This window comes from Prionailurus bengalensis, chromosome A2 (genome assembly GCF_016509475.1).
Source record: "Prionailurus bengalensis isolate Pbe53 chromosome A2, Fcat_Pben_1.1_paternal_pri, whole genome shotgun sequence".
Lineage (NCBI taxonomy): Eukaryota > Metazoa > Chordata > Mammalia > Carnivora > Felidae > Prionailurus > Prionailurus bengalensis.
Window position 1 is genome coordinate 32,528,756 of NC_057348.1, and position 22,153 is coordinate 32,550,908.

At 42.2% G+C, this 22,153-nt stretch overlaps 1 long non-coding RNA gene across 1 annotated transcript in view; it reads left to right on the top strand.

The window, feature by feature from the left end:
• Positions 1-22,153, top strand: part of LOC122487402 — a 65,924-nt gene that overhangs the window by 7,362 nt on the left and 36,409 nt on the right. The window contains exon 2 of the long non-coding RNA XR_006298369.1: positions 2,643-2,745. This is a non-coding gene — a long non-coding RNA (uncharacterized LOC122487402). The remainder of the gene's footprint in view (positions 1-2,642; positions 2,746-22,153) is intronic.

Consider the following 22,153-nt stretch of genomic DNA (forward strand, 5'->3'; position numbering starts at 1 on the left):
AAACATAAACGAAAGATAACCAGGCATGAAAGGAAACAAGTTTTCTGGAGGTCAATTAAAAATGCAAAGGACTCCTGACACGGCTCATAATTAAGTGTGTGCTTGTTTCCCCTGAGCTCGTCGTGTTGTTTGGGGAGCAGCATTCCCAGGGAATGCAGGAAGAGGTGGCCTGTTTCTCCTGGCTACCAGAGTCTTTGTGTTGCCTTACGTGAATAGTGTGAATCCAACTCTCTGTCGCAGCTGCTCCCAAGATCCAGTAGCTTTCTCAAATAATAACATCATTTGTTACTAAATGGTTCAAATGGGGGAAAGGAAGTCCTTGAATGGATTCCTTTGTGTTTCATTCTGTGGAAACAGAGAGGCATGGGTTATAGGTTGTGCTCTGCGGGAAGCTAAGTCAGGGTCAAATATTAGCATTTGGGAGGTTGATTAGGAAGTGCTCTTGGGATCAACACCTGGGGACGGGGTGGGACAAAAGCAGGATGGGGCAGAGAGAGAGAGAGAGAGAGAGAGAGGTTGGGATGTTCTGCATTCTCAGCAAAAGCTCAGCAGACCCCAGTGGGAGCTCTGGAGCTGGGGAGACCCTGCGACATCGTCCTGAGTTGGAGAGAGGAGGCCTGGCCTTTCCAGTGGTGTTGACCAGGTACTGGCAGAGGGCAAGGTAGCGTCCCTCAGCGGTCTTTTCCCAAGGTGGGCAGACAACCAAGGGTGCTTTCTAGCAGGGAGGATAAGTCCTTCAACCCCGAAGGAAGTTTACGGGTGGCGTGTCAGGGCACCTACTGTCTCCAGGGTTAATTCGAGATGAGAAACTTGCCCAAGTCAATATTCTGTTCTTAGTTTGAAAAACCAGTGTTTTAGGGGTAGTGTGGCATTTTATCTCAGGTTTAATTAAGCCATTTGGTTTAATGATTTCACTGAGTCATCACTTCAGTTTCAAGACCTGCCAACTCTCTCTGTGCAAGGCACTGTCAGTGCATGTAAGTTAGACACAAAAACAAATTCAAGGCCTAGGTCTTGTCCTCGGGGACCTGATAGTCTCTTTGGAGAATGCAGAAACTTGAGATTCAAGGATTTTGAAGTGGTGACAAGTATTGGGGATGACGTAGCAATTCTTGGGCTTAAAAAACCACGCTTTGGGGCGCCTGGGTGGCTCAGTCGGTTAAGCGTCCGACTTCGGCTCAGGTCACCATCTCACCGTCCGTGAGTTCGAGCCCTGTGTCGGGCTCTGGGCTGAGGGCTCAGAGCCTGGAGCCTGCTTCCGATTCTGCGTCTCCCTCTCTCTCTGACCCTCCCCCGTTCATGCTCTGTCTCTCCCTGTCTCAAAAATAAATAGTTAAAAAAAAAAAAAACACGTTTCACCCAACCCAAATTCATGCAAAAGAATTCCCATTTTACTTTTTGAAGCCACTACCCTTTATAAGTTTATTAATAAATGGCATTAGTAATAATCATGGCTCCGTTTCTGCTGCAGGGAAGCCTGGGGTAATAAACAGAGTAGAGATGTGTGGCAAGACTTGGAGACTGGTATCATGGCCAAGATTTATTATCTCCGATAGACACTTAGTTATCTAAAGTCCCCTGTGCCAGCTACCCCAGCTTTCAATACTGTGATCTATCATCTTCTTTGGGGTGTCACTTTTTTCTTCCCCCGAGGGTTGTATATATTTTACCAGCATATTATAATACATTACAGATATTACCCAAGGGTCCCATTGAATAAGAATCCTATATTCAAAACACACTTTGACTCACAAATGGAATACAGCTTTAGTGCTTTTTCACCTGCAAGTTACAAACGAGATCCCTGTACAATTAAGAAGCCAGAGTGGGACTTTATACTGGCACCTGGAGGGTTGTGGACCAAGTTCAAGAATATGAAAAAGTGTTTGTGGAATTCAGAGGAGAGCAAAAAAGATCTCATTCAGAACACGTAAAATGTCAACCTGGGTGGCGCAGTCGGTTAAGCGTCCGACTTCAGCCAGGTCACGATCTCGCAGCCCGTGAGTTCGAGCCCCGCATCGGGCTCTGGGCTGATGGCTCAGAGCCTGGAGCCTGTTTCGGATTCTGTGTCTCCCTCTCTCTCTGCCCCTCCCCCGTTCATGCTCTGTCTCTCTCTGTCCCAAAAATAAATAAACGTTGAAAAAAAAATTAAAAAAAAAAGAATATGAAAAAGTGTTTGTGGAATTCAGAGGAGAGCAAAAAAGATCTCATTCAGAACATGTAAAATGCCCAAATAACTGCTTCCGTGTGACATACGTGCAAGGCGTATGTAACTACCTGGGGTTTTACGGTTTTTAGGAAATACTGGACGTCAAATATCATGTTCCGCAACAACACGATTCTTTTTTTAAAAACCATTTTTTTTTTTACAATTTCTCTATTTTTGAGAGACAGAGAGAGACAGAACATGAGTGGGGGAGTGGCACAGAGAGGGAGACACAGAATCCGAAACAGGCTCCAGGCTCTGAGCTATGGGCACAGAACCCGATGCGGGGCTCGAACCCACAGACTGTGAGATCATGACCTGAGCTGAAGTCGGACGCTTAACCGACCGAGCCACCCAGGTGCCCCACCGCAATAACGCAATTCAGTATCAGCGGTTTCGTTTACTCATTATTTATTCCTTCTTTCATTCCATCCAGGCAGCATCACTGATATCGTCTGTGTGGATGGCGCCCCTGGAGCTGGGCAGTACACAGCCTGTACAACTGCATCCTGGGGCCCTGATTCAACAATATGTACTGGGTGAGTATGTGCCAGGCCTGTGCTGGGCACTGAGAGCAGAGTGGCGAGCAAGACAGATTCGGATCTTGCCCTCATGGAGCTTTATTTAAATGAAGTCGGAAAAAAACCCCACAAAAAGCAAACAAATACAAGTTGAGATAAGTCCTCTGAAGTATAGGAACAGGATAGGGTATGGACCTCGCACAGGGAGATCTAGGCTGGCAGGTAAGTAATTCTGAGGAAGTAACTTTGAAGGGGGGGCCTAAAAGACAAGAATGTGCGTGGATGTGAAAACGGGGATAGGGAAGATCAAGAAGTAGTATGAGATAGCCCCAGAACTGAACCAGACCAGCGTAGACGGGGTGCAGACGTGGGAGCGGGAGGAGATGGGGCTGGAGAAGCAGACAGGGGACAGACCTTCCAGAGCTTTGAAGGCAGTGTTGAGGATTTCGGTCTTCGTCCCAAGAAATATCGGAAGAGGGCACCTGGGTGGCTCAGTTGGTTAAGCGTCTGACTTCATCTCCGGTCATGATCTTGCAGTTCGCGAGTTTGAGCCCCGCATCAGGCTCTGTGCTGACAGCTCTGAGCCTGGAGCCCGCTTTGGATTCTGTGTCTCCGCCCCACCCCTGCACCTCTCCTGCTCATACTGTCTCTCTCGAGGCAGAATTATTTGATGTTAACATCAAAGACCACCGCAATCAAGTGTGGGGTTTGCCTATTAATATGCCATGTAGCGAATAAAATAGTCATTCCCCTTTTATTCACCAGAAGCCTATGTGACAGCCTAAAAGTGAATCTCTCTTTCCTCTTCTGTAACATATAGTACTGACTTGTTTGGGGATATTTGACAGACTAAAATTTAAGCCCTCTTTCCTTTTCCATAATATGTAGTACCAATTCGTTTGGGATTGCAGTGAAAATTCAAAGAGACAAAACATAACTAAACCATTTAGCACAATGACTGCTCCACCATAATTATTGTTAGCTGCTCTTGCTTACTACTGTTAGCCGTACATATGTTAGAGGTTTACGGGAAGAATCACATCCTTTTCCCTCTAAATTGAGAACCAAAATTCGAGAAAATAGATACAGGAATTAAACCAAGAGAGACGAAAGGATTAGTTTTGTAACTGATATTGCTAATTGGAAGAACATGGACTAGATTTTCTGTCCACCTCTACCAAATCTAGCAATTGGTATAGCTAAGCCCAGGAAACATGGAAATTGCTTTTTTGCCTCCATCAAAGAGGGAGCGGCCCGGACACTGTCCCGTCCCAGGTTGGCTGACATCATGGCAGAACAGAGCCGACCCCTCAGGTGAGTCACAGAGCAGAGAAGTTGAGAGCTCTGATCGTGGCGTTGGACACGCGAGCGAACCTGGCCGTGCCATTCATTAGCCAAGAAATACCCAGCTCTCAACGTTTCTGTGACAGTCTTGTCATCTCTAAGAAGTGGACGGTAATGGTAGCACCTCACAGGACTGTCATGGGGGTTGAATAGATGAAAATGTTGCTCTCTGGCACATAGAAACTCCAGTAATATATGTTTGCCGCTATCCGTATCGACAAAAAGAATACAGAATACAGAAAGCATGGCCCCCCCATGTTCTCCAGTCCCTCCTATCAAAGAGGTTACTCTTCTTCCCAAGGAGAAGAGCACGTTAGGAGCAAATACTTCTGAAAGAGAGGTCGTGGTCCCATGCATTTTCTTTCTCTACTCTGGATACTAAGTAGAAGGGAATAGGGTTTACCTTCCATATATTTTATCACTTGATACAGGTTTGAAGCTATCCTATCCCTGCAGGTCCCTGTGTCCACCTGGAGAGAAGGGGCTTTGTCACATTCATTAAATATTCCCATAAAAAGGGCCATGTGCTGTGCTTTGCATCCAGTCAGCACTCAATCAATGCATGATGCATTTGAACGTGAGCATCTTTCTCTGAGAGATTTTGTTTCCAACACACTACTTGTGAGGGGCTAACATGCGGGGGCAAAATACAGGCTCTGAACAGAAGTGTGAGGTTCCCACTTGTTTGCTCCCTTTCTTCAAAACAATCGCGACTTCTGGATCCTGATTTGCAGGACCATCCTGAAACTGCAGGATATCTGACACTGACAAATTTTTTAGCACAGGGCAAACACTTTTTACATTCAACTTCCTCGTGTCTGCTTTTTTCCTGATCTAGAGTTGTTGGACTTCTATGTCCAAAGGAGAAACAAAGAATTAGAAAAAGTTTACTATAAGATGAATACCTTGATTTATTTGCTCCCTCCATTTGTATGCTCATAAATTAGGTTTAGCTAAATATACACATAGAGGAAGGATTCAGTTAAATATGGAATGGCAACTGGGGCGCCTGGCTGGCTCAGTTGGTAAGCATTTGACTCTGGATTTCAGCTCAGGTCATGATGTCATGGTTTGTGGGATTGAGCCCTGCATCAGGCATAGTGTGGAGCCTGCTTGGGATTCTCTCTCTCCCTCTCTCTGCACACCACCCTCCACCCCTGCGGCCCGTTCTCTCTCTCTCAAAAATAAATAAATAAAACATTAAAAAATATGGTATAGCAACTAGGCAATATATTGTGAGGCTAGTAAATATGAAGATTGTGCGGCTATGTAGAAAACATTCACAAAATAATATTCAATTCAGTAAAGGAGGGCACCATACTGGAGGTATACTATCATTCTAATGTAAGAAATACATTTCCTTTGTTGTACTGGTTACTCTCTGAAATTATTTGCTTGGTATTTATTACCTGCCTCCCCCAACTGCAATGTATGTTCAATGGGATTTTGCCTATTTTGTTTGTCTCGATAATTCCATGGCCTTGTGGCAGGGTTTGGTACACCATGGCCAGCTGGCCAAATCTGACACGCTGCCTGTTTTGTAAATAAAGCTTTACTGAAACACCACCAGCCATCTTTGTTCACATATTGTCTATGACTGTCTTTGCCCTACAATGGCTGACCTGGGCAGTTGTAACAGAGCCTGGGTGGCCCTGGAAATCTCAGTCTTTTACTGCGTGGCCCATCATGGAAGATGTTTGCTGATCTCTGGCCTAAACCACTGGCCGACACATGTTAGTGCTTAAGAAGACTTAGAGAATGAATGAGTGAGTCAATGGATAAATGAATACGTGTAAATAAAGAGCGACAGAAAATGCTGATAAAGAAAAACGTGTATGAAAGGGATAGAACTATGGTTGACATTCTTGCCTTTTGAAATCCTGAACTGTTTGTTTAGCAACGTTATTCCTTAAACAGAAGTAGAAGACAAATTTTAAAAGTCATCCTACCACCTTTGTAGATCTCAGAGAATATAGTTTTGAGGTCTGCGGTTCAAGAATTGCTGAAATTCTAGATTATTGAGCTATTCACTCATGTTTTCATTTTTAGTTCAAAAGCAAAGCGCCCTCATTACTAATTATCCTTCTAATTGTGAGTTAACAGTGGGGAAAGCCAGTCCGTGGGGATTACTGGAGAGGCTATGGCACAGCAGACCGTGTGGGTTGTGCAAACATGAATGGAACAGACCCGACTTGTGTAGTAATGTAAATAATATTTACCAAACTGGTCATTCATCAGAATTAAATTGATCTAAGGCCCCACGAGGCTTGGTTATCTCAGTCTGTGCTCCAGACATAACATTTACCTGATAACTCACAGGGTCCCCAGGCCAGCTCTGCCCTCCTTAGTGGAGTTCTTCTCCTTTTGGCCTTCAAAAAGAGTCTTCTTTGTTTAAAAGTCAATCTGTTGGCCGAGAAAAGAGAAATCAGCATATACCTTTTCAAAAGATCGAGAAACAAAAATAGGACGAGAGACATCTTGTTTGCTTCACGTGATGATGAAAATTGGTCTCACACACTGCCTCCATCCATTCCCATGCTCCTGTGAATCTGGTGAGCGCTTTTATAACTATTTGCTCATTTGCTCAACACTCCTTTAGGGTCCTATCCAGCTACTAGCGGAAGCCAAAAGAGGAAAAGCAATCTATTCACCAAAAGGCTGCATTTTTAAAAGACATTCTGCATACTCCATTTCACAAAGAAACAACGGTACTGTGAGCTCTGGGACATTAATTTTTCATAGGCAAGATATTCATCTTTAATGCACATGGCCATAGGTTCAAAAAGTAATGTTAAGCTTGTGTATGTTGGCTGGAGTAATGCTGTTCAAGACTTCCTCCTAGCTCCCTGTTGTACAGGAGTTTTACCCCACTGTGTTCAGTGTTTTCCTTTGCATTTCAGAGCCCTGGAATCAAGTGTAATTGAGGTTGCATGCTGGATTTTGGTAGAGGCATGTGTTTGCGTGAATTTACCTGTATTTACATCCTTCATTAACAGTGGGGGCAATTATTCTAAAGTAACCCAACAATAAGGTGCAAATTATTTGACCCCTTTGGGCAAAAAGTCAGGAAAAGATCACAATGCCCCAGAAAGAGGCTCAGATACCTGAATGACCTCATTAAATATGGCTGTCTCATCCCTCCTAGAGCTCCTATTTATAATTAATCATTAAAATGGCTAGATTAAGCAGAATCCAATTATGATGAAGGCACAGCTTGCCTCTTTGGAAGAGAAAACGGAAATGCTTCTCTAGCTTGGGGTGATACAGCTCTTTGTACAGGTTCACTTCGGAATTGACCTCGCTTGAACGGAGACGGGAAAGGTCTTCGAATGAACAGAAGAGGTGGCAGCCCCAATAAAACAGCACCGACATACGTAGACACACAGAGAATGAAGACACCAAGTGGGACAGAATGCCAAGGCATGCAAAAAGTCACGCCGACAGAAATGGAGCAGGGACGCTATTTGTGACTCTGCTTCATAAAACACATATTTACTTAGGCCACGAACATATCTTTCTCCACAATTTCAAATGTAGGATATCACATAAGCCTCTTTTTGCTCTAGACCCAAAGCTGCAGGAAGTCCACCAGCCGTGTACTCTGCTTTTATTAGGTTGAGTATATCCAGATGATTTTAATAAAGTTTTAAAAGGGCATTAGTTTCCTGCTATTTCAATGAAAACCACTTGCAAGATGAATTTAAAGCAATAGATCTATTTCTTGTCAACACGTGCCCCTTTTATGCAAATAGGCTACTCTTCTGTAATAGCCAACAAAACAACACACACACATAATCATCAACTGCATGTGACATGGAAGAAAAATGTCAGTGTTGTAAATGTTTAAAGATGAAGAAAATGGAACGTATGCTGGGTGCCATGGTATGCTGTCCAGATTCCCCATTCAGGACCGAGGTTCTTGTTACCTCAACTGCCGTAAGCTCAGAGTCTGGACACTGGAGGCTCTCTCTGGGAAGTGTCAGCCAAATAGTGTCTTTAAAAAAAAAAAAACTATTTATTTTTGAGAGACAGAGACAGAGCGTGAGCAGGGGACGGGCAGAGAGAGAGGGAGACACAGAAACTGATGCAGGCTCCAGGTTCTGAGCTGTCAGCATAGAGCCCGATGCGGGGCTTGAACTCACGAACCGCGAGATCATGACGTGAGCCAAAGTCAGATGCTTAACAGAGACTGAGCCACCTGGGTGTCCCGATAGTGTCTTGTCTTAAGTCATGCCTGTTCCCTAGAGGCAGCTCACAATCCAGTGACTGGTCAATATGTGTGTTGGATGGGAGGGCAGAGAGAGGTGCATAAAGGTCTGACCCCCTGACGTCACGTGACCGCGAGGCCATCCTAGCAGGAAGCTACTGAGGTCTTGCTGTGACCACATCACGGTTCAACATCTCCTTGGGCCCAGTTCTACCTCTTGCTTCCTCCTACAGGGTTTAAACTTAAGAGAATTACATGCAGATCTGTAGGTCGGAACTAATTTCCTAGGGAACCCAACCTAAAATAGTGAAGAATATTCCTTCCCAATCTCTCTTTGATTTTCTTTTCAGCTTTTTATTATGGAAATATGCAAACATACACAAAAGTCAAGAATATAACTCATCAGCCTTATCAACATCTTGCCATTTTTGTTTCATCTAAGCCTTTTTTAAAGCTGTCTTCTTTTCAAGTCAGTCATTTCAGCCGTAAATATTTCAGTATGTATCTAACGTATGAAGATGTTCTAAAAGCAATAACCACAATGCTATTATAACATGTAAAATTAACATATAAAAATAATTCCTTAAAACCATCTAAAACCCAACCTGTGTTGGGTTCCTCAGTTGCTTCCAATTTTTTTCTTTTTCTTTTCTTTTCTTTTCTTTTCTTTTCTTTTCTTTTCTTTTCTTTTCTTTTCTTTTCCTTCTTTCTCTTTCTTTGCTTTCTTTCTTTCTTTTCTTTCTTTCTTTCTTTCTTTCTTTCTTTCTTTCTTTCTTTCTTCTTTCCCTTACAGGGCACAATGATTTGTGAATTGTTATTCCCACTTGAGGACTCATCTTAAGGTAATCATGACCAGCATGCCTACCCTGGCCTTCTATCTGGTCTCCTCGTCTGTACCTCACCTCCCTCTTTGGAAGCCTTTCCCACTGTTGTCAGGTCAGTTTTCCTAAGATTCAGCTCTATTAATGTTTCCCGCCACAAACGGCACTATTTCTCTAAGTATGGCGTACGGAACATTAGTCTGTCAACTGCGTTTTGAGAAAGGAAAAAACATAAATGGATATTCTGTGATCAAATAAATCTCAGAAACGCTATGAATTTTCTTCCCTATTCAAGGCTCTGAGCAGTCCTGCAGTTAAAGACCTGTCAAACCTTTTAATCCAGTGCTTTTCAAACCTGTTTGGCGAAAGAACACTGTTTAGACCCTGTTGACATCCAACAGAGACTGTGCTCTGTGGAACACCCCTTGGGAATTGCTGGCTTCCTGGAACGGCATTCAAGGCCCTTTGTAGCCTGACTGCAGCCACATCTTCCAAGTAGTAGGTCTAGAATTTTCTTTCCATTTTTCTTCTTTGATCCTTTGGTACCTGCCACCTTAGACAGTCCTTTTGTTGAAATCCATCACATGCTGTATTTTTTTTTTTTTTTAGTTTTTTGATGTTTGTTTATTTTTGAGAGAGAGAGAGAGAGAGAGAGAGGCAGAGAGAGGAGGAGACACAGAATCAGAAGCAGGCTCCAGGCTCTGAGCTGTCAGCACAGAGCTCTATGTGGGGCTTGAACTCACTAACAGTGAGATCATGACCTGAGCCAAAGTCGGATGCTTAATTGACTGAGCCATACAGGTGCCTCTCCATCACATGCTTTAAATCCCAGATTCTCTAAGAAGCCTTACACATATTTCCCAACCAGAGTCAATCGTTCCTTTCTCTGAATTCTCAAAGTATCTGTGCAATATATGGCAGCCATGGAGGCCTCGGGCTCTGAATGATGTTTTGCAGGTTGCCAGAAAAAGGACTTTCTCATTTCAAAATGGGAAAATGTAGCACTTGCTCCATTAGAATTATGTTGTGGGTTAAACAAGAGGATGAATGTGGGTACGATTAAATCTAAAGTATTAAAATCAAGGACTGCATAGAATTCATCTTTGTACTTTCTGATAAATCTTGCATAGCTTTGAGTACAAGTGATCTTTGTTTATGTTTGTAGAATTGTTGTACTCAACTGTTGACTCAATTTTTCTACTCAACTGAGATTCTGGGTCATCTGTTACCTTCATAACATTGATGAGACAAATTCTTTGTGCTTTTGGAGGAGAATTCTGTGTTTTAGGCTGTGATCATTCATCCTAGTTGTACTTATAAACGAGATGGGCTTTGGAAGGTCACTTATCCTCTCTGGAGCTCAGTCTCCAGATTTGTAACGTTTAAGAGATCAAGCTAAGTCAATAAGACCCTCAAAATTTTTTTAAATGGTTATTTATTTTGAGAGAGAGAGAGAGAAGAAGTGTGCATGTAGGAGGGGGAGGGGCAGAGAGAGAGGAAGAGAGAGAATCCCAAGCAGGCTTCATGCCATCAGCACAGAGCCAGACGTGGATCTCGATCCTGTGAACCACAAGATCATGACCCGAGCCGAAATCAAGAGTCAGATGCTTAACCAACTAAGCCACGTAGGCACTCCTCAAAAAAATTTTTAAACCAAGACCTTTAAAAATTAATATTCCCATGATTTGAAAGACATTAAAAAAAAAGCAAACAGGACTCATTGAAGTAATAATCAATGATGTTCCTATTTTTTTCTAATCAAAGTGATATTAAAAAAAACCTGATGATTTTGCTTCCTTGTTCAGTCTTATCACAAATAAGTGGACAGTTTTTCCCTGGGTTTTCTATAGTGTTGAACCATGGCACTTAGACATAGATTGTGGCCTTCACGGATAGAGAAGGAACATAGGTGATGAGTAGACCTCATCTAGAGAGACAAGGCAGTGAGAGAGTTGGTAGGAACAGTGATCTGGGCAGAAGCAACTGGTATAAAGGCCCAAACACAAGAAAGATCGGAGAAAATTCCGTACTTGAGGGAACTCTGTGTGTGTGTGCATGTATGAATGCAGCACATATTTATACGGGGTCACAGTATAAAATTTATTGCTAACTATGTGTTGGGGTCAAAAAGGTTTGCTCAACATGACTCCAGACTTCAGGAAGCTTTCTTACAAATGCTTACTGAGTCACCATGGGAACCAGGTGGTAGACATTAAACAAAGCAGCACAAATCCATCTCTCCCACTAAAACGTGGGGTTCAAGAGAGCATGACCTGTTGCTGTTGTGTAAGAATCTACTGACAAGTTCAAGTTGAAAGAAAAACTTCCCCCAGAAGACCAGAGATGGACTGCTTCACAAGATGCACACGTTTGGGACACCTGAGTGGTTGGTTCGTTCAGCTCAGGTCATGATCTTGCAGTCCTTGAGTTGGAGTCCCACACTGGGCTCTGTGCTGACAGCTCGGAGCCTGGAGCCTGCTTCGGATTCTGTGTCTCCCTCTCTCTCTGCCCCTTGCCAGCTCGTGTGCACTCTCTCGCTCCCTAAATAAATAAATAAATAACATTTTAAAAACTTAAAAAAAAAAAAGGAGATGAATAGGTTTAATGCATCTCATGTTGGACAGGGGCAGTGCTCGGCCATTTCTGTAGTGTTGGATATTTGTGGTCTCAACTTCCTGTGGGAGAGTTCTCCCTTTTGTGCTTAGCATCTACCATGGGAGGGCTGGGACCTGCCATCTGTGCACGAACTTCAAAGATGTGTTTTGGTTTACATTCTGTTACAATGAACTCAATGCAAATTGTTTTTATGTTGTTTTTAAAATGTGTTATTTTACTTGTTTTTGGAAGGGGGACATTAAGGGCAGTGAAGTGGTATTGGCCATGGTTTAATATGGTGTTGGCCTGACTGGAAAAAAAAAAAAAAAAGAAGAAGAAAAGAAGATCAACAGTTATTAGTTTTGATTCATTGTTTTCTGTGGGAATCTAGTTTTTACTAGGTTTTTTTTTACTAGTTTTCAAATTCTATTTGGATCCACATTTTTCTTGGTAGGGGAAAATGCTAAATTTCCATTTAGATAGATGCACTTTAACAGTGGCAACTTGCCATATGCTCCTCCTTTCTTCCCTTATTTTTTTTTCAAAATAGCACAAACCCTTCCTCGAGCTTCAGGCTGAGCTGAACTTTATTGAATGGTCCTTCAAAGGTCAACTGGAAGGCACTATTTCTCACGGACGAGAAGGCTCTCAATCAGAGCTTGGAGTGAACCGGAAGAGACATGACAGTGAATTGAATTGCATTTCTACTGATTTTGCTTAAGAGAAGTCAAGCTTAAGAGAGGTGTTGTCAACTGCCCGTGCTCACCGGTTCCCAGGCTAGACCTCAGCCCGAGCTCAGGAAAACCAGACGAGGCTCTTACATTTGACTTCATTGCCTCTTCAGATGCTTGGCAATAGCTTCTCCAAGATGCAAGTTGGCATGGCAAACACTAGCCATGCTGATCAGATAAAATGTACCGTACATTGTGTTACTGGCAAGGGAATTTCAAAAGTAATTGATGTTGGAGAATTGGAGATTTTATTTAGTGGTTAATTAAGTTTATTTTTATAGCAGGAGTCTCCAGAGAAAATTGCTAGTTTGTTAAGGGTATTTACTGTGATAAATAAGAAGATAGAATGAAAGTCCGTAAGAATTGTCAAGGTTTCTGAAACTTAGAATTTTTTTCTGTTAGAATTATAATTATTAGAAGGGTGTACATTATAATCAGAGGAATTATACAAGTCACCTTCTGGCAGTTGGAATTGAGGAAGGAAAATCTCTAATAATTTAGACCAGAGTTTATTAACCTCGGCACTATTAACAGTTTGGAGCAGACAATTCCTTGTTATGGGGGGGCTCACCTATGATTGCAAGGTATTTAGCAGCATTCCTGGCCCCTGCCTCATAGATGCGAGTAACACCCCCCCCCCCCAGTGGTAATAACCAAAATTGTCTCCAGACCTTGCCAAATGCCCCTTGGGGGTGGGTGAGACTACCCCCACTTGAGAATCACTAATTTTGGCAAGGATGGATGTTTAAAATGTAAGGGTCTAGTTCATTTCCTAAAAGAAAGAGAAAGAGAATAGGAGAGGGAGACAGGTAGTATTCTTTTGACTATAGACGCAACACCTTATAAAACATCGAAGCATATTATTTAAATGATACCAGATTACCTCAAGGTCCATCTCTGCATGTTGTCGCCGTCAAGAACGTCACAAGGCCAACCTCCCAAAATCATTACAAAAAATGTAGCTTGTCACCAAAGTCCCCCTAAGAGATGGAGGGACAGCAGATGCAGGTCATGGCTGAGACTTTGTTAAAGCTCTCTTCGACCACATATCAGTTCCTCTTATCGGAGCAGGTGCTCTCTCACAATTTCTCTTCTCTCTCAAACTCAACCGCAAACCCCAGCTCTTGCGGGCTTTCCCATCTCTTTTTTGCTGCCCCCACTGTAGTAGCCACCGGCCCAGTCCTTCCCCATGGGGTTCTCTACCTTTCTGGTCTAGATCCGCACGACCTCTTACCACGTGGCTGCGTTACCTCTTGCCTAGATCCGCACTGCAAAAGGCCTGGAGCCCAGGCAAATACTTAATCTTCCGTGGAATGTTCTGAGGCGAGGGAAGGTTTTAAAGTTTTATACAAGACTGTTTTTGTCCCGGTCATACTAGGAAGAAGAAAATAAGCAGCCATTCCAGTACTCACAAACAAATCTGGCGGATGTCTAGGTAGGTGATTTTGACAGCTGGAGCTATAAGAAGGAGAGAATCAAGGGGGAAAATATATAGTTGCGTTCCCCAGTCATGGAGGGAAACTAAGATGACTTGACCTTTTCTTCCACATCCTTTATTGAATTACGAGGCTGACTTCAGGATGTTTCAGGGTTTTTTTTAACTTTACTTTTATTTATTTGAGAGAGAGAGAGAGAGAGAGAGCACGAGCAAACAGGGGAGGGTCAGAGAGAGAGGGAGAGAAAGAATCCAAGGAGGCGGAGCTCGAACCCATGAACTGTGAGACCATGACCTGAGGCGAAATCAAGAGTCGGACACAACCGACCGAGCCACCCAGGCGCCCCAGGATGTGTCAGTCTTAGATGGGACTGTCATCATCATGGTTGTCATCCTCCTCCTCATTTATGAAGTACTTACTATGTGCCACAGAGCAAGCATTTGGAAGAATGTAATACTTAACTTTCATTACAATTATTAACATGGTACTATTAGTATGTCCAACTGACCGGAGAGGAAATGAGTCTCATGGTGGTTATGCCAGCTACCCAGGACCACATAGCTCTAAAGTTTTGACTTGTAAGTGCAAGAAAAATTCCTGAGCTCAAGAATCTCTAGCTCCACTTCTTCCTTTGCCATGTGTCTGTCTTTGAACCCAGGCTAGGGTAGGTGGCCAGGTGCCTGTGCCACCTGACTTCCAACAAAGGTCTGTGGACAGCTGGAGGAGGGCTGGTCAGGTGGGCAGTGGGAGGCACTTTGACCATGATTTCAATCTAAGAACACAGCCAAATATTCTTCCCTCTGCATACTAGCCATGCCTGTTCTAGTTTCGTTGGAAGCGTCTTGTGATCCTGTTACTCAAAATTGACTCCACACGCCTACAGCATCAATGTAGCACCTGGAAGCTTGTGAGAAATGCAGCATCTTGGACCACACTCCGGACCTACCGAATAGTATCCCAGGTGATTTGAACACAGTGTCCTGGGGATGTTGGCATGTGATCCCAGTACAAAATTTCCATGGTCCCGTGGTTCCTCAAACTTGTGTCAACATCAAATTCATTTGGAGGGCTTGAGAAAATACACATTGCTGAGCCTCTCCTTGCCCTAGGGTTTTGGGTTTGGTAGATGTGCGGTGGGGCCCAAGAATCTGCATTTCTGATAAGTTCCCAGGGGGGCTGGGGAGCACAGTTCGTGAACCACTGTTACAGTCAAATAAATACACTGAGAAGCTGCTAAAAGTTAAACCAAATGAAACCACTGGTTTCCTAACAGGTCTCAGAGCTGTTACTGGGCTAAGACTTGGGTTCCCAAAGCCCTGGCTCATTAAAACCAATTGGGGGCGGGGAGGCACGGGAAAGATAGGGTTCCACAAAATGCACTTTGGGAACCACCACTGCTCTGCAAACAATAAAGTCTACCAATTATGACAACAAACCCCCACAAAAGCTGAACGGAGTAAAATGACCACGACCCCTTCGGTTGAGCAAAGGGTAGCCCTGACTTTGGTAGGGTCAGCACAGCTGTTGTGTCTTGGAGCAAATGAGAAGCACATTTCTCTAAGGGATTTCTACAGACTGAAAATAAATTATAAATTATTGAGATTCACATAACATAGACCGGGAATCAAAAAGAGACTAAAAAAAAAAAATCCTCAACGACATTTGAATTGCTGCTTCATTCCCCCTCCTCCCCCCCCCCCCCATTGAAATACAAGCCAAGAATAAAACATTGATTAAATAGAGAGCATTGACATTTTACTCCTGTGGTGCTGGATACCAGCCTAGACAAAGAGCCGGTTAAACTCGAAAGACAAAGAGCCCTTTTGTGAGGCAGTAAGTTCATCTGGGAGAAATATTAAGTGAACTCTCAAAGGAGAGAGTTCTTCAACATCTTTACCTACAACATTCATTGAGAAGCAACAGGTAAAATCACACTCAAAATATATGGGGGATAAAGGGATTTATTAAAGGATGGAATTGGGATACACATAAAACACAACTTTGGCCTCCAGTGATGGAAATTTATACTAGGAAATGAAAACCAAAACGAACAATGAGATATGAGCAAGAAGATATATTCTTCTGAGCAAACAAAACGTAAAATGTCAATCTGGTCATATTCTCTCTAGGGAGGAGATATAGCCGTGGACAAAATAGGCATTTTTCTGTCAAAGATCTAACTGTAATAAGGAGCACAGGTTTAAAAATAATAAACAGTAGATCAAATAAGATTCACGTTTGAAGATAGACAAGGAGAGGAGACAAAGTAAGAGGGATTGGGTAGATTTGCTTTTGAAACTGTGCTCAGGGAAAGCTTTTCTGATGATTTATTTGGGCTAAGAAGAAAGAGAATAGAAGAAATGACCCACATAAATGTTTGGGTAAAGAGCATTCTAGAAATCCAGAATATGGTGTGAAGAGGACAATAATCAGAAAAAGAAACAAGTATTTATGGAACTGAAAGGACATGACATTAAACGGACACTAGCTTCACACAAGTGACCATGGTGAGTCACCTGTGAGTGTGTGCCTGCATATGCAGTAGGATGGTGTTCAAGATCAAGTTAGACCTCGGTCTCTTGATTTTGACCATTTCACTTCCTGTGATTCCTTCACTCAGCCCCTAGCTGTTACGGGTTGGTTTCTGCCATGTGAATACAGAACAAATACATCATGTGACTACGTCCAGTTCTACATGTAGAGTCACGTGTAGTATTAGTAACTGTTATTCTTTCTAAAGGATTCTTTTATATCCCCAGCCTGTGGTTAAGAGCTAGTCCTTAACAATGGTGCTAAGTTCAATTTTGGACAAACAAAGGCAACAATTTAAAGTTGCTCCGTGCTTACAAATCCTTCAGGAAGCTCACATCTCTTTAAAGTAGTGCTACAGTGAGAGATGAAATATTAAGGCATGCGTAGTCGATGATGGCCCCAATTCATTCTCCTTGTTGCATATTATTGTAAAAGACTTTCAGATGAACAGAGGTAGTAGGTAGATCTTACGTATAAGGAAATGATCGGTTGCGGCATTCAATAAGTTACAGATAAAGATTTCTTAACCCAAGACTTACAAAGAAGAGCATGAAAGGGATATGAATGTATCTGGAAATGATTTTGTTGGAAGAGCATTTTAGAAAGTGAATATGCAGAAGATTACTATTGCATTATTTAATATAATTAAAATGAAAATACGAGCACTCAGAAAAATCCCAAAAGGTTGGAGTTAATTATCAAATTGTCGTACTCAAGTATCGAAGGGGATTTGTTCCAGAAAGACGGAAGGCTGGCTGGCAAGTGAATTCAATGCAAGTAGCACAGCTCAGACTTGGGGAAAGAAAGCATTTCTCTTCCCTCCTGTGATTCCCAGTCCTATGAACCCGAGAATGTGCCTTCTAAGTTCAGATCCTTGCAATAGTAACTCTCCCACTGTCAGAGAGGAGCACAGGCCACGTGATTGCTTCATCACTCAGAAGCCTCAAATACTAGGTTTTCCCTGGGCTTTCAGTTGGCATCAAGTTATTCAAGGCGGGCTGGAAACCTTCGAAGAAGAGGCAAAAGTCTGCTTTTCCTTTCCTTTCTGAGAGATGGTCTGATTGCATAATCATACCCCAGCCGAATCTGGCTTGTGTTGTCGGAGGAATTATCTCCTCATTAAAAACAAATCTTAATAGGCCTAATTTGAAGGCGGCTTTTGTCTGTAACTTGATCAAGAGGGTAATGACTGTGAGCCATGCTAAACAGAGAGAGAGGAAAAGAAAGTCAGAAACATTAAACAGTGCAGATTACAGTCACATTAGAGTGCTTTTGATATGCAAATGAGGCACACAAGGCAAAACATAAAAAATATAAATGGACTTATTTCTATTTCATTTCTTGATACTCTCCTCAGGGCATGCGGGAAAAGCCAAGTCTTTAAGAAATGATTCAGTTTGAGAGACATTTAATTGTTATTTTCAGGGTCTTAGTGACCTCAGTTGTAAAATGGGAATACTAATGTCTATAATTATTATAATAGGGCGGTTACAAGGATTAAATGAATTAATAAATGTGAAGCATTTAGAACAGTGTCTGGGTTTCTAATCCATCCAACACATAATGATAGCACTATAAGGTTTAGCTATTATTATTGTTGTTATTGCTATTATTATTAGCATTCTTCCCCTATTCTATATGAACTAGAATACCAGTCATAGATACACAGAATTTTGGAACCGGAAAAACCTTAGGGTAGAGTTTCCAGAACTGTAGCCCATGAAGATCCACTGTTACCTAGCAGGTTTTTTCTGATCAGTGACTTTTCGGGGGAATTTTAGGTTAGATAAAATCATTTCACCACAGAGGCTTTTGAGACCCTTTAAGGTGTCGGCAATGTGAATCTCAAAGAGCACGATGTTCTATTCAGTCTTCCCTAAATGTATTTGACCTCAAACCCATTTCTCACAGAATGTCTTATGACCCCCTGAGAAACATTAATTCTTGAAGAAAATTATGGATGGCAATTCAATGATGCCCACAGGGAAAATGACTTCTCCTAAGCCCTCAGCTAGTTAGGGGCAGAGTCTGGGCTCAAGCCTGGGTCTCCTGGTACATTCTCCAGGATGCTTTGCATTCATGCTCACAGCCTCTTCTGTCCCGCATTTCTGCAGGAAAAGGTCTCACAGGAGATGAAGAGCAAAGCATGCTGGTTAAAAACCAGGACCTGGTTTAAGTGCCCACTTCCCACTGTATGACCTCACACGAGTTGCGTGATTTTCCAAAGACTCATTTTTTCCCTCCTCTTAAAATGGGGATAATGATTGCACCTGCCTTGCAAGGTTGCTGAGAATTTAAGTGAATAATGCATCTAAAGTACATACATTAATTATAAACAATTTATCATTGTTTCCGGACATAGTAAATATTCAAAATATGTTGCCAATTATTAGTAAATAGTATTTTAAAAGTGGGGGACAGATCCCATAGAGGGAAGGGAGATCTGATGACCAGACTTTTATTTAAGAGTTTTTCTTTTTTTTTTTTTAATTTTTTTTCAACGTTTTTATTTATTTTTGGGACAGAGAGAGACAGAGCATGAACGGGGGAGGGGCAGAGAGAGAGGGAGACACAGAATCGGAAACAGGCTCCAGGCTCTGAGCCGTCAGCCCAGAGCCCGACGCGGGGCTCGAACTCACGGACCGCGAGATCGTGACCTGGCTGAAGTCCGACGCTTAACCGACTGCGCCACCCAGGCGCCCCTATTTAAGAGTTTTTCAATAGAAGCTCCTCTATAATGCTCTTCTGTAAGCGATGCTAAGAAGCTCTCTATACCGTTGAACCAGACCCGAAACAAATCATCATCTCCCCCTTTATATCGGATGGCGAAGAGAAAGGACTGTTAACCATCAATGGCAAGGGTAGGAGATTCTGGCCTAGATTTGGGATCTTCCATTCTACTGCAGGAATTTCTCACACAGGAAACATCCTTAGGGCCCCCAGGCCAATGCTACTCAGTAAGGCCAGGAGTGTATCGTGGGTTTCCTGTAACCGGTCCACAATGAGGTAAGTACAGACATTGTGGGTCAGCATTCGGAAACTTTTATAACAATTCGCAGAGGAATTCTGTGTGTATGCAGATGTGGAATCTAAGCGACAGTTTTTAAAACAGGACTTGTAGTTGTAAACCTTTTTAATATTTCATTTTTCTAGTAATTCATTTTTATTGTATTTTACAAAAGCATCAGTCCAGGACAGATTAAACATTAAAAAAAAAATAAAATAAAACTCGCCCATTACCTTAGATAGTTGGAGAAACTGAATCTCGGAAGTGTGGAATCAGAATCAGAATTATCAGCATCACATAGGAACTTTTTAGAAATGCAGTTCTCAGTCCCATCCCAGACCTACTGCATTAGAAATTCTGGGGTAGGGCCCAGGAATCTTTAATTTAAGAAGCAGTTTGGGTGATTACTATGCACACGAAGTTTTAGAATGCATACATAGATACACATACATATACATACATAAATCCACATATGTATATATATACATACACACACACACACACACATACATATATGTATATGAGAGAAAGAGAGAGGGAGAGACACAGATCCTAAACTCTGGTGTGCAAAGATAATATGACATTATTTCTCTATAATCAAATTAAATTATACTCCTAACTACCACTCATTCAGGTTGGAAGTAATTTCGATGTCAGTTAGGATTAGGTTCAGTTATGAATCATGGAGACCCCCAAAAACGGTGGCCTCATTAATAAAGAGACTTTCGGGAAAAAAGCCAAGTTGCAAGTTTCTTTGAGGTGAATTCTGCCTTCTGCTCTACTATCCAAATCCTCTGAAACAAGAGGACACAGAGGCCTGCCTACCTTTTTTACTTTTTGGACAGAGAGAGACAGAGCATGAACGGGGGAGGGGCAGAGAGAGAGGGAGACACAGAATCGGAAACAGGCTCCAGGCTCCGAGCCATCAGCACAGAGCCCGACGCGGGGCTCGAACTCACGGACCGCGAGATCGTGACCTGGCTGAAGTCGGACGCTTAACCGACTGCGCCACCCAGGCGCCTCCCTACCTTTTTTAATAGAGCAGGAAAAACTCCGGGAAGAACCAAAACAAGACTCCGGTATACTATTCTGCTGTATCAACAATGATATTTAATCATCCGCTGTGGTGATCTTGGAGCCAAACCAATGCCCAGAAGGTTTGGGGCCCACTCTGAATAACTTGGAGTTCTTTATGCATCAGATAGTGTTTTCCCCTTTCAACCATTGTCAGCCCCGGTCATTAAAACCCCCTGCATCGGTTTTAGAAGCCAAATGATTTCTTTCACGTCCTTATCGGTCTGTCTAGGATTCTCTCGCTTGTTATAGATTTTTATTTTCTTGATGCATTTCTTTGTAACTGGAACCCTCAAGCAAAAAAAAGTGGGTGAAAGCACATTTTATGAATTCATGCTCAGGCCTCTGATACTAAAGTCAATTTCTAACTGAAAAATTAGTCTCCAGGGGCCAGTAATTGAGACTTTGAGATTAATGCTTTGTGCAAAATTTAGTGCCTTTCCAGTCTACCCTGTTGTTGATGGTCCCTTTTTTTTTTTTTTTCATTCTTTCTATGTTGTAGCTTAAGGGGTTCCCATTGGTCTGGGCTGCTAGCGATAATGCTTATATAGTAATATTTTTGAAAATGCAGGTGAAAACATTGGCAACTTTGAGATGAATTGTCATACATTTCCCAATGTCTACTACTGTCTCTAATGAGTTCTGTAACTTTTTTAGTGTATTAGATAATTATATGTTTGTCATATATCCATTTAGTTGTAAGGTTTTTAAAAAGCTATGTTCAGAAGACCATTTCATTTACTCCTGTTTCTTTCCCCGTGTGACCTCTGTTCCATTATATGAATCTTCACCTTTTGTTTCAGAATAAAAAAAAAATCCCCAGAAAATGTAGGCATCTGCATTTAGATATATTTGAAGCTGACTTTCCTCCTATCCCTGTTTACTTCTCTGCCAAAGAGTTAAAAAAAAAATTGGGGGGCGCCTGGGTGGCGCAGTCGGTTAAGCGTCCGACTTCAGCCAGGTCACGATCTTGCGGTCCGTGAGTTCAAGCCCCGCATCGGGCTCTGGGCTGATGGCTCAGAGCCTGGAGCCTGCTTCCGATTCTGTGTCTCCCTCTCTCTCTGCCCCTCCCCCGTTCATGCTCTGTCTCTCTCTGTCCCAAAAATAAATAAACGTTGAAAAAAAAAATTTTTTTTTTAAAAATTGGAAAAATGGGAATCCTAGCAAATTAAATAGTATATTACTTACACTAATTTTTTAGGAATAACTCGTACAATTTGGATATCAATCTCATTCTTCGTTTCCATGTACTTCCATGCTCTAATATAACTTTTCCCTCATTTTTCTTGCTTAGCTTTAAAGAAGAATGAAATTACTTGCAATTTCACTCAGAGACATCCGCTGTTGAATATTTTGTTTCACTTCCTTCTAATCTCAAAGAAAGCTTTCGTTTTAGAAACGCTACCTTTATTTTTTAACGTGTGTATGTATTTTGCTTCTATCCAAACGAATTATTTTTTCCCATTTATAAAAGCAATACATATTATTGCCATAAAATTAAACCCGATAAGGTACATAAAGAAAAAAATTGGTTGTGTTTTCTTACCAAATCTTTAGACGCATTTGCCCAAAATTTCAGGCAAATCTCTGTGGCTCTGGCAACCATTGGTTGGCTGTTATTGAAACTTTTCTGCCAAATTACAGGGAAGGTGGACAATCCTCTGGGCCCCCAGGTCAAT